We start from the raw sequence: 12,027 nt of genomic DNA, 5'->3' as shown, positions 1-12,027 counted from the left end.
GGCAGCATCCACCCGCCTCTGCATCTGCCCAGGACAGCAGAGCTGACGGCCGCGGAAGGAGAGAGAAGGCATCCGGGCATCGTCCAGCGGCCAACTCCTCCAAGGGACGAGGCACACGCCTTCCCTCCTGCCGTGCTCCCGGCAGGAGCACTCTCCTCTCTGAGGAACGGTGTGGGGACACGGCGGAAGCTCGGGAGCACTGCAGGGCACAGGCCAGAGTGTTTCTCTCAGCTCCAGCCCTCTCCAGCCCAAAGCCCGGCATGCAGCTGGAGGGGCCATTGCAACGGGCAGGGATCACTGAGGGCGTTTCTGAGTGGAGGAGGGCAGGGAGTTCAGGACAGACTCGGGGGAGCAGAAGGGTTGGCTCTGAGACCCCCGTGTCCCCCACCCTGCCGGAGGTGCCCTCCCCACTCGTACTATTTCCTGGGCAGCGGAGGACCCTCCCTGACCTGCATCCCAGTGCTGTCTTGGGAGCACTGTCTGCAGGGTTTGGGAGCAGCTCCGCAGTGAGCACTGGAGATGGAGCTGCCTGGGGCCAGGGTGGTCTCTGTGCTTCTGGGGGAGGCCTTAGAGGGTCCATGCCACCCGCTGGGCCTCGTCCCTGGCTCTTCCCTGGTGACTCACCAGCAGTGAGGTCCGCCCAGCTGGGCAGGGCCCTTCTTCTGGGCCTCCTCCCACTGTCCAGCCCCCGAGACCCCCTGCATCCAGGGCTCAGGACCAGCACTTCCCAACAGACCCTGGGGACACAGAGTCACCCACGTTCCCCGCCCACCCAGACCCCCGCTGATCCCGCTCGGTGCTCTCCGAGCACTTCCTATGTGACCTGCTGGGTATCTACAAAGCAACCAAATATGAATTTCGTTGGGGCCTTCCTTTCAGGAATACTTTTATGAGGGTGAAATTCTAAAGGAAGAACTAAGCCAAATACATGAGAAAGAATTGTTTGAGAGGAGAAATGGGGCTCTCTCTCTCTCTCTCTCTCTCTCTCTCTCAATTTTAATTTATATTTTAATTTTTTAAATGAGGGAGTACTGCTATTTTTTTCAGCCACTGATTAAGCTGACTGAAGCCGGCATGGACTCTACGTTACTTAAAAAAAAAAATTATTGACTCTCGGTGAGATAGAGCCTTACAAAGCTGCGCATGGTTGGGTTTCAGCCTTGCGATGGTCCAACCCCCGTCCCTCCACCAGGGCACATTTCCCACCACCAGGGTCCCCGGGGTCCCTCCCGCCTCCCCCAACACCCCCCAGAAGTTACTTTCTTTTCACATCTTCTACTGGGCTAGAAACTGGGCACTCTTCAGGGGTCGAAGCAACAGAACAGCAAGTGGGCACTTGCCTTGCACACGGCTGACCCAGGTTCAAACCCTGGCACCCCAGACGGTCCCCCAAGCCCACTGGGAGTGGCCCCCGACAACAGAGAAAGGAGTAAGCCCTGAGCTCTGCAGAGCGTGGACCGAACACTAAAACTACATAGACAATAACACGTCGAAGAACTCCCGGGGAGCAGAGACTGGCCTCTGTGTGAGAAACTCATGCTCAGAAGATGAAAGCTCTTTTTTTTCCCCAAAGGCTGGTGGTGACGTGTTATGATGACGCTGGGGAACAGTTGAAATTTGGGGCACTTTCCTCATTTCTTGGTACTCGAGTAGAATCTACATTCCTCGCAGATTTCGTCCTAAGGTTTGAGAGGCCCCACGCCTTGGGGCAGCTTGTTGCCTGTTCATGCGACTCTGTGCTTGTGCTTCCGTGGCTTTCGTTGTTCTTTTGGGGGCCGCACCCGGCGATGCTCGGGGCTGACTCCTGCAGGGCCCAGGGAGCCCCTGGGGGTGCCGGGGACCGACCCTGAGCAGCCCACGTGCAGGGCAGACGCTTCGCTGCCGTGCTGTCGTGCTGGCCCTTTCTGTGCATGTTTTCACGGAAGGGTCCCCACACTCGGTCAAGCGTTATTCCGCTGGTCCCGCCATGAGCTCACGGCTCCCTCTCGGTCCCAGGGGTCAGCACAGGCTTCCTCTCCCTAGGGAGGCTGGGGTCAGGGCCACAGGCCGTGCTCAGAGCCGGCCCTGGCTCTGCGCTCAGGCACTTACACGCATGCAAAACAACTGCCCGAACCTCTGAGACCCCCCCAGGGCCCCGCCTCCTGCCCCCTGCCTGCTCTCCTCCGGCCCTCGGACTCTAGGTCACAGCCCCCTGAGTCCTCTCAGCGTGTAACTGAATGTGGGGGCTGCAAAGGTTTTATTTTCAAATTTAAAAAAAATTGTCCATGCTTGTGTTAGTTTTGGGGGCCACATGCCGTGTTGCTCCGGGCTGGCTCTGCACTCAGGGACTGCGTCAGGGGCCGGGAATGATCTTGGCTCGGATACGAGCAAGGCCAGTGCTCCATCAGCTGTCCTGCCGCCCCGGGCCAGGGGCTGCTCTGCCCTGCTTTGGAAGCGGTGGTCCTCAGGGGTCTGTGCTCAGGGGTCTGTCTGGGGTTGCTGGGCACCACGTGCAGTGCTGAGGTCAAACCCAGCGCCCCACCAGGGTCCGGCCCAGACAGCCGAGCCCCTGGCCCGTCGCCCTGTGTGTCAGGCCCTGTCATCTGCACGTGGCCTCTGCCCCTTTGTGTCTGTGGAACCACCACCAGCAGCCCCAGCGGCGGGGGTCCATGTGGGACAAGGCTGAGCGGATTCTGTGCAAAGCATGAAGGCGACACTACGTGCCCTGCAGAACCAGGTCTCGTTGCCACGTCTCTGGGTGCCGCTGGGTTTAGATCCAGCCAAGGGCTCCCGTGGCAGCTCAGAGACCCCCAGACGCCAGCCCCCACAGCAGTGATGGAGGCAGCAGCTGAATGCTGCAGGCTGGCTAAAGGCTGAGCCACGTTTGTGCAGAAAATAACCCCGGACGCCTGACCCACGGGCATCTCTGATGCAGACAGAACTGGGGTACGGGGGCAGTGGTTCTGACTGTCCCTCAAGGGTCGCCCCCAAACCGAGCCCCCCAACCTCAGCAGACTGGCTTCCTGGCTCTGTGCGGCTGGCTGACCGCGGCCCCTCAGTCAAAACCCCAATCTACATATCCGTGACACTCGGGGCCGGGCACGTCTGCGTCCGTGCAATTTGAGCAAACACTTAACACCTCCCCAAGTTCTTTCCGCGAGCTCCTTATTGAAGACGCTTGTAAAGACCCTTCCCGCGTGGGCCTTTGGAGTGTCTCGAATAACGATCTGACTCATGCCGGTGGTTCAGAATGCTCCGTGGTAAATAAAATCAAATGCAATTACGTGAATGGGCATAATTCTATTGACGGACGGGCGCGGGCGGAGGCAGAGTGCTGAGAACAGCATTTTGGCTCCCGAGAAGGTCAGGCGCTTTCATTTATTTATTTATTTTTTATGATATTCTTGCAGGCTGAGGAGGATGGCGTCGGGAAGCAGTGTCAGAGAGGCTCGGGGATAGGGATTTAAGCGCTCAGACGCAAGCGATCGAAGGAGGGAGAGAGCATCTCATAAGGGCCGGGGCGGGCAGGGGTGTGGCTGGCGTCTGCGGGGCGCTCCCGGGGCAGGGGGAGAAACAGTGCAGAACGCGGGGGAGGGGATCTGAAGTTGATTTACGAAACAGTCAGAAAATTTTCTTTCTTTCTTTTTTTTTGCACGATAAACTAGCTGCAAGCGCCTGAAAACCCTGCAGGACTTCTCCGCCAGCGCTTCCGTATCGATCGGTGCCCGGCTGGCGGCAGATACAGATGCCTCCCGCGCCTGCAAAGTGCTGATGCCAGGCGGTTGGCGGCGGGGTCCTGCATCGGAGAATTCTCCGGACGGCGGCGAGGAACCATATTGTAGCAGTTTGAGGCTGGAAGAGCCTCGTTTTCCCGTTCGTTTTCACTGACTCAGCAGCGGCGCCCAGGGCAGGCCTGGCTCGCTCCTCCCCGCCCTCCTCCTCCCTGCCAGCGGAGCCGCGGGTGTCCCCGGCTGGACTCGGGGTCCCCCTGCCCAGACCCTCCCTCCCCTGCCGGCTGCCGCCTCCCTTCTCGCTCCCGGATCCCGTCTAAAAATAACTGCTCGGGGCCGCTGGTGACTTAGTGCCACACACTGACTTCCAGGGAAAACAATTACCAGGTGAGATGGCTCGCACCCGTTTCAAGTGCTCTTGGCGCCAAACGTCCCATATGCCGGGCTCGGAGAGGGGTGAATAACGCGGCGAGAGCAGGCACCTGGCGGGCGAGACTCGCTTCTTTGTGTGTGCTCGTACCCGGGACGCAGTACCCGGTCTGCATGGGGCCAGGTAAGGCAGTCCCCCAGCCGGGTCGGCGTGGGGGGAACACTCAGCTGCTCCCAGGAAGGAGCCAGGCCGGGTTCGGGGCGCTCCAGCCCACTGCCCCCAGACTCACTCATCGCTGTCCCCTCCCTCAGGGGTGCTCGGCAGCAGCAGGGAACGAGTCGCTGAAGACCCACGGGCACGGCTCTCGGGGCGACTGACGGAGAGCGTGACGGGGCGTGCGAGGGGGCCTGACCGTGAGCGGAGGGTGAGACGGGCCGTCGCGGGGGCAGGGGCCCTTCCTTGGCAAAGCTCTTCCTGGACAGACCTGCTGCTTCTCATCCCCCCTGCGTGGTGGCTGGCGGGGCCGGGAGTGCGGCCAAACTAAACCTCCTTACCCCCTAAAACGGGGCAGATACCACATCACACACACACACACAAACACACATGAGTGCGCACACGCACACACCCATGCATGCACACACACAAACATGCACATGCACACACACACACGCATACACACAGGCACACACACATAAACATACACACACATGCACGCACACACACACACATACACACATACACACACACACACACACACACACACACACACACACACACACCCCGGAGGCCCTGCTCGCCTCATCCCCTACCCTGAGAAACAGGCATGTGAAGACAGATATTGCGTCATCCCCAAGTCCCGGGGTCCTCAGGAATTGTGGGCGCCCCCGCAGGGCTGCTGTTAGCGTGTCCAAGGGCCCAGAAGCCGCCCAGAGTTCAGCGCCCAGAGGACGGCTGGCACACGGCACCCCCGCCACCAGCATCCCAAGCAAGCGTGATTTATGTAAGCATAAAAATGCCATTTTTTAAAATTATGAAAACAAGCTTCGCAGCCACGTTTTAATTATTCATCAGGGCGCTCCCCCTGTCCCCCCGGGGCGATTCTATTAATAGCACTGGAGAGAGGGTGGTCACCATCAGGGACGTCCGGCGGGCAGGCGATGTTTCCCTCTTTTCCTGGAAAAAATTTCCTTCGAAGCGATGACTGCTGCGGCCCGCGAGCTTCACAGACGCTCCGGGACGGAGGCCCCGAGGACACGATCCCAGAGGGCTGTTTGCTGATACTCCCTGGCAAGGAGAGGCTTAAGAAATGCTAACGCCACGGCGGGCTGCAGCGAGTTCTGAAACCCAGCGGTTTTGACCCGTAAGAAGAGCCAGGTCCGGGGGCAGCAGGTGGGAGTCAGCTCTGCAGGTGAGGGCACCGGAACCTTCCGGACTGAGGTGGAGTCCTTCCTTCGTCCCACTGTCCCGCCATCCCTGACATAACCCAAAAGCAACGAGGCTGTACCCCTCCTGGTGAAGGGGCGCCCAGGCCCTGACGGCAGGGGTGGGCCCGGAGCCCCTTGTGGGGAGAGAGCCGGACCCCCCAGCTCTCGGCTCCCAAGGGTGGTGGTGTGAGCTGTGCTGCCCAGGGCACCCGAAGGGCCGGGCAGAGGGTCTCTGCTCCGGGTCCCGGGGGTGGGGTGGGGTATGGGGGGACTTTCTCTGCTTCCCCGGCACATGGAGTCAGATGAGAAAGAAGCAACCACGTCCTGAGTGTGTGTGTGTGTGTGTGTGTGTGTGTGTGTGTGTGTGTGTGTGTGTGTGCATGTGGAGGGTCCATCCCTCTGGCTCGGGGTGCCCACTCGACACCTCTGCCTTCTCTGGCCAGGTGAAGGTGCCCCCACTGAAGAGGGCTCTGGCCCGGCTGGCCTGCTGGGCTGGGTTGGTCACAGCCCTGAAGGACCCTCAAGCCTGGGCCGGCTCGTCTCCCACCTGGGAACGGGGCCACGGGGGGTGAGTGTGGGGACGACCCCCACACTCTCGGCGACCCCCGGGATTTCTTCTCTGCAGATGCGATGGGGAGCTCCGAGCTTGGGGGCTGCCCAGTGAACCCAGGTTGCTGGGGAGAGGGTCTCCCCTGCCAGGTCTCATGAGCAAAAGAGCAGGACCCTCCTGGGTCCTCCAGGAGCTGAATCTGCCAGCCCCCCGGGAGAAGGGGTCAGTGAGGGGCAGTGGGTCCCACACAGCCAGGAGCACGGTCCCAGCAGGAAACCCCCCTGGGAGGACCCCACCCTGGGCCCGGGGGAGGACCCCAGCATCATTCTGCCTGAGTCGCGGGACATGGCACGGAGAGGCCAGAGGGAGGACGGGTGGTCTCAGGGCTCGTCCGTGCGGGTCCCAGGTGCCGCTGTGGACCCCAGTATCGTCACTCAGCTTGAGGGGGAGATTCTAGGGAGCTTCTTTCTCTGTGTCGCACATAGAAAACAAATGGCTTTATAGAGCACGTCGGTGGCTCATAGGCTCGATTAACCATCAGCGATGGCCCCCACGGCAGATTCACGCATCACGACGTCAGCTGCGGCAGACGCTAACCTGCCAGCAGGATTCCCCTGTGACCCAGCGCGTAGGTCTCTACCAGGAGAAAAATGTTTCTCAGTAGTTTCTCTGCGTTACTCCAGAGTCAACGGGATCGGCGACGGAGCGGCAGGGCACGGGCTCACGGGCTCAGATATTTTATTTCATAATGAGTTCAATTGATTCTGGATCGATAGTTTATTCATCTGGAGCAAATGCCTAACAATTAACTAAATCAGAGTTTTTAAGAGGGAGGGCTTGAACATGTGGATCCATTAACATTCATTTTAGACATGGTGATCTAAGCCAACCATCAAAAATCAAATATGCTGGATCAGGTAGTAAGATGTGGCCAACGTAGATTTCAAGACAACATTCACTAATGGCCAAAAAATCACACTAAAGTTGTCACTAAAGGGTTTCCAGTGGTTTCCCCAATAATTATAAGAGAATACGGGCCGGAGAGAGAGAGGGCACAGGGTTAAGGCACTTGTCTGGCTCCCACACTCAGTCCCTGGGACCCCTTTCATTCCCCTGAGTCCCTCCAGGAGTGAGCCTGAGCACAGAGCTGGGAGTCAACCCTGAGCACAGAGCCGGGAGTGACCCTAGGCACAGAGCCAGGAGTCAGCCCTGAGCACAGAGCCAGGAGTGACTCCGAGCACAGAGCTGGGAGTGAGCCTTGAGCACAGATTCAGGAGTGAGCCCTGAGCACAGAGCTGGGAGTCAACCCTGAGCACAGAGCCGGGAGTGACCCTGGGCACAGAGCCAGGAGTCAGCCCTGAGCACAGAGCCAGGAGTGACTCCGAGCACAGAGCTGGGAGTGAGCCTTGAGCACAGATTCAGGAGTGAGCCCTGAGCACAGAGCTGGGAGTCAACCCTGAGCACAGAGCCAGGAGTGACTCCGAGCACAGAGCTGGGAGTGAGCCTTGAGCACAGATTCAGGAGTGAGCCCTGAGCACAGAGCTGGGAGTCAACCCTGAGCACAGAGCCGGGAGTGACCCTGAGCATAGAGCCTGGAGTCAGCTCTGAGCACAGAGCCGGGAGTCAACCCTGAGCACAGAGCCAGGAGTGACCCTGGGCACAGAGCCGGGAGTCAACCCTGAGCACAGAGCCAGGAGTGACTCCGAGCACAGAGCTGGGAGTGAGCCTTGAGCACAGATTCAGGAGTGAGTCCTGAGCACAGAGCTGGGAGTCAACCCTGAGCACAGAGCCGGGAGTTAACCCTGAGCACAGAGCCGGGAGTCAGCCCTGAGCACAGAGCCGGGAGTCAACCCTGAGCACAGAGCTGGGAGTGACCCTGGGCACAGAGCCAGGAGTCCGCCCTGAGCACAGAGCCAGGAGTGAGCCCTGAGTGAAGGGGCAAGTCCCCACGGCTGCTCTCACCGGGAAAGGAACCGCGTTAGGCCTTCAGTGCCGTGTTCCAGAGACACGTTCACGGCCACTGTGGGGTTTGGCCCGAGGTGAAACCAGCTTTGTAGTTTCGTCCCTGGTGAGCACCATTTAGGCTGCCTCATCCGGGGGCCTAGTCCTGGGCGTTGCTAGTCCGGCTCGGAAGGAGACAGAGACAACGCGGGACACGTTGTTGGTCACCTCTGTTGCCATTCAGAATCTGCTGAGGAGTCAGAATAAGGATATTTTCCCCCTAGCAGGTTCTAGAAAGTTCCCGGTGTCTTTGTTTATGAGCTGTGCCCAGATGCTCGTCTCCTGGGGCGGGGGCTGGCTGGCTGACACACCAACGGCCAGGGTCCGGGCGAAAGCCGACTCCCTTTTTCTTCAGGAATGGATTTGTACGGGTTTGGGTCAGGTCCCACGAGGTCACCGCTTGGGGGAAACGTGGAGTTTCTCAATGTGGGGAAATCATTTGGAAATCTCGGTTTCTGTGAATCTAAGAATATGCCTGTTTCCATCCCTGTCAACGGAGACCGTCCTCCGTAAATCAGGAACGAAACGTGTCCGTTCTGCCCAGCTCAGAGAACGGACTGGCGCTAATTGATGTCAGTCCGGCCCAGAAGGGAGAGGACAGGGGCCCAGAGCGGAGGGTGAGCGAGGGCAGCCCACGCCGACACGGCCTCTCCGGTGGGGCCCTCCGGCCGCTGCCTCACACTGACCGCAGGACAATGTTCCCTGTGGACGGAGACCAGGGAGGGCAGGCAGGGTGGAGAGTGAGGAGCTGGTACGTGGGAGTCCCCTAGGATGGCACCTCAGGCGACCCCAGGGACACACACTCACACACACACACACACTCACACACACACACAGTCCTAATCCCCTAGGGCAGCACCATGGACGACCCTAGGGACACACACACACACACACACACACACACACACACACACACACACCGTCCTAGTCCCCTAGGATGACACCACAGGTGACCCCCAGGGACACACACACACACACTCACACACACACACAGTCCTAATCCCCTAGGGCAGCACCATGGACGACCCTAGGGACACACACACACACACACACACACACACACACACACACACACACACACCGTCCTAGTCCCCTAGGATGACACCACGGGTGACCCCCAGGGACACACACACACACACTCACACACACACACAGTCCTAATCCCCTAGGGCAGCACCATGGGCGATCCCCCCCACACACACACATACACAAACAATTCTAATCCCCTAGGATCACAGCACGGGTGACCCCAGGGACACAAACACACACACACACACACACACACAGTCCTAATCCCCTAGGGCAGCACCTTGGGCAACCCCAGAGACACATACTCTCTCTCTCACACACACACACACACACACTCACACACACACAGTTCTAATCCCCTAGGCAGCACCTTGGGCAACCCCAGGAACACACACACACACACACAAAACACACAGTCCTAATCCCCTAGGGCAGCACTATGGGCGACCCCCCCCCCCTCCACACACACACACATACACACATACAATCCTAATCCCCTAGGATCACACCACGGGTGACCCCAGGGACACACACACACATACCATCCTAGTCCCCTATGATGGCACCACAGGTGACCCCAGGGACACACACACACACACACACACACACACACACACACACACACACACGGTCCTAATCCCCTAGGGCAGTACCTTGGGCGACCCCAGGGGTGGGTTTAGGCTGTTTCCCAGGGCAGGGGCTGAGAGCTCCCTGGGGTCTGCTTCCAGGAGGGGCTTTCTGGGGGTGGCAGAGAGATTTGGTTTTCATGAAACTGAGTTCATAGGCCGAGTCAGCGTAGGAAGCACGATAAAGCGTTTGTAAGGAGGACGCAGCATCTATCTCGGAGGTCTGGGGATCCCCAGGGCTCCTGGAACCACCCCGGCCCGGGCCGGTACCCAAGGGCAGCCTCCTGGTAACAAGGGAATCTCGTTCCCTTGAACGATGACTAATGGCGCCAGGCAGTGGGGCGGACGCCAGGTCTCGTTTGTCTGCTTGGGCCACTCCCACTGGTCCTGGGGTCACTCTCGGCTCAGGGCTCGGGGCTCACTCCTGGTGGGGTTTGGGTGACCCTTGTGGCGTGCCGGGGATCGAACCACCAGCCGTGCCACGGCGAGGCCCTTGTCTCTGCCCATCACCAGCCCCGCTCAGGCCGGCAGCTGCGGTCGGGCCGGGAAGGCCGCCGGGCGTCCCAGAAATCGCCCTCCTGGGTGCTCACGGGAACAGGAGCAGGATTTGTCTCGCCTGTGCTCCTTCACCCGGTGAAGGCTCGATGTCTCCCCAGGTAACTCGGGGCTTCTGAGTCTTCCCATTCCAGAGGAAGCGGCAGGCGGGAACCCAGAGGCCGCCACGGCTGGTCTTCCCCGGGGGTGGGGGGTCCCCAGACTCATTCGCTCTCACTCCCACGTCAGGGGAAGTTTCCTCAGCGCTGCTAGAAACCCACTGCCGTGAAGAGAGAAGAAAGCGACCCCCTCCCCCACACAAACACAACATACCCATACTCTGGGGGACCCGTCGGCCCCCGAGTCCGTGCCATCACCCCCAGCCCGGTTCCTGTATTTCTGAATTTCTCTCCAGGCCGGGGGTCTCAGCCCAGCCGTGTTCCCTGAGGGGGAGCCTCGCCCCAGAGCCAGGTCACTGCAAGGGCCCTGCTATTTACTCATTCCAATTCCGAGGCAGGTCTCTTCGTTTCTGGGGCTTTTATCTTTTTTTTTTCCCTTGAGCCACTATTAGCAGAACTGTGTCTTTTTAGACATTTCTTCTTGGCTTCTGCTTCATCACTTAGGCGGGAAAAACTTGTTCTTTGGGCTCCTTGGGACTTTAATCTCGGGTCTGCAGTAGTGACTTCCCCTCTTCCTTCCTGGTCACGGTGACCTGAGAATTCTCCTTATTTTCCTCGAGGAATCTGATTTTTTTTAAATTGTTTTGCGTTCACCCCGATCGTTCACTCTCTCCCTCTCCTGTTTGCTGGGTCTTACTCTCGTCCCTGGCTTTTCCTAGGCTGTTTGGGGTTTGTCTCGCTTGGCTGCTTTTATTTTCTTCGAGTTCCGTTTTCTCACAGAGTATTTCAAGCTATAAATTTTCCTCTAAGTACTCCTTTAGCCTCACCCCGTACGTGTTTATCTGGTTTTAATTATGCGGCAGCCGCGCCTACCCCAATTTCCCGCCATCTCTGCTCACTCTGGGGTCAGCGGAGAGTGTGCGGCTGTGTTCCAAGCCCCCACAGACGCCCCGAGGAGCCGCCGTGTCGCCTGGCTGGTTTCTAATTTCACGGTCCCCGGCAGCAGCGGAGGGGGAAGCTCACGGAGCTCACTGAGAGGCCGGTGGGTAGGGCCCTCGCAGCCTCTGCCTGGCCAGGAGCGAGCGGGGCTGCGAGGCTGAGGGTCCCTCCTAGGGCCTCGAGGGGCTTGATCAGAGGATGACCGGCACAAGTGGCATGGGCGAGCTCAGAGCTGAAGGTGTTTGATGAACTAAAACTTAGCTGCCGTCGCAGAGGAAACGTCAGGATTAAGAACAGTCTTCTTGCTCTCTACAGGGAAGTATTTTGTTTGGGACCAGAGTGACAGTGCCCCCCGGAGGGTCCTTCTCCCACCCCCACGCCCCCCAGCTCACGAGTAGTTTTCAAGGTAGACTGCGCTTCAGAAGATAACCCTAAACTTTGACATTGTCCTGCATAAAGGCTGGCGCATAGCTCAGTTTCTAAGACACAAATTAAAAAGTACACATCAACCTAATTCTGTCTGACACCCAATTTTATAACACAGAATTTATGTAAGTAAAATCAGAGCTTAATTTACAGTAAAGCTTTCTGAAAATGAGAAAAAGCCACACGGAGATACTGAGGTGTCGGGGGCCGGTCCCGTGGTCACAGCACCCTACTTGCAAGCGTGAGGCTGAGTGTTGGACTCGGGCTGACCCGCGTGTCCCCTGCACAGCCGTGGCGTC

This window comes from Sorex fumeus, unplaced genomic scaffold (assembly GCF_029834395.1).
Source record: "Sorex fumeus unplaced genomic scaffold, SorFum_2.1 ptg000218l, whole genome shotgun sequence".
Classification (NCBI taxonomy): Eukaryota; Metazoa; Chordata; class Mammalia; order Eulipotyphla; family Soricidae; genus Sorex; species Sorex fumeus.
The sequence above is the reverse complement of the archived record's forward strand: the minus strand, read 5'-3'. Positions refer to the sequence as shown.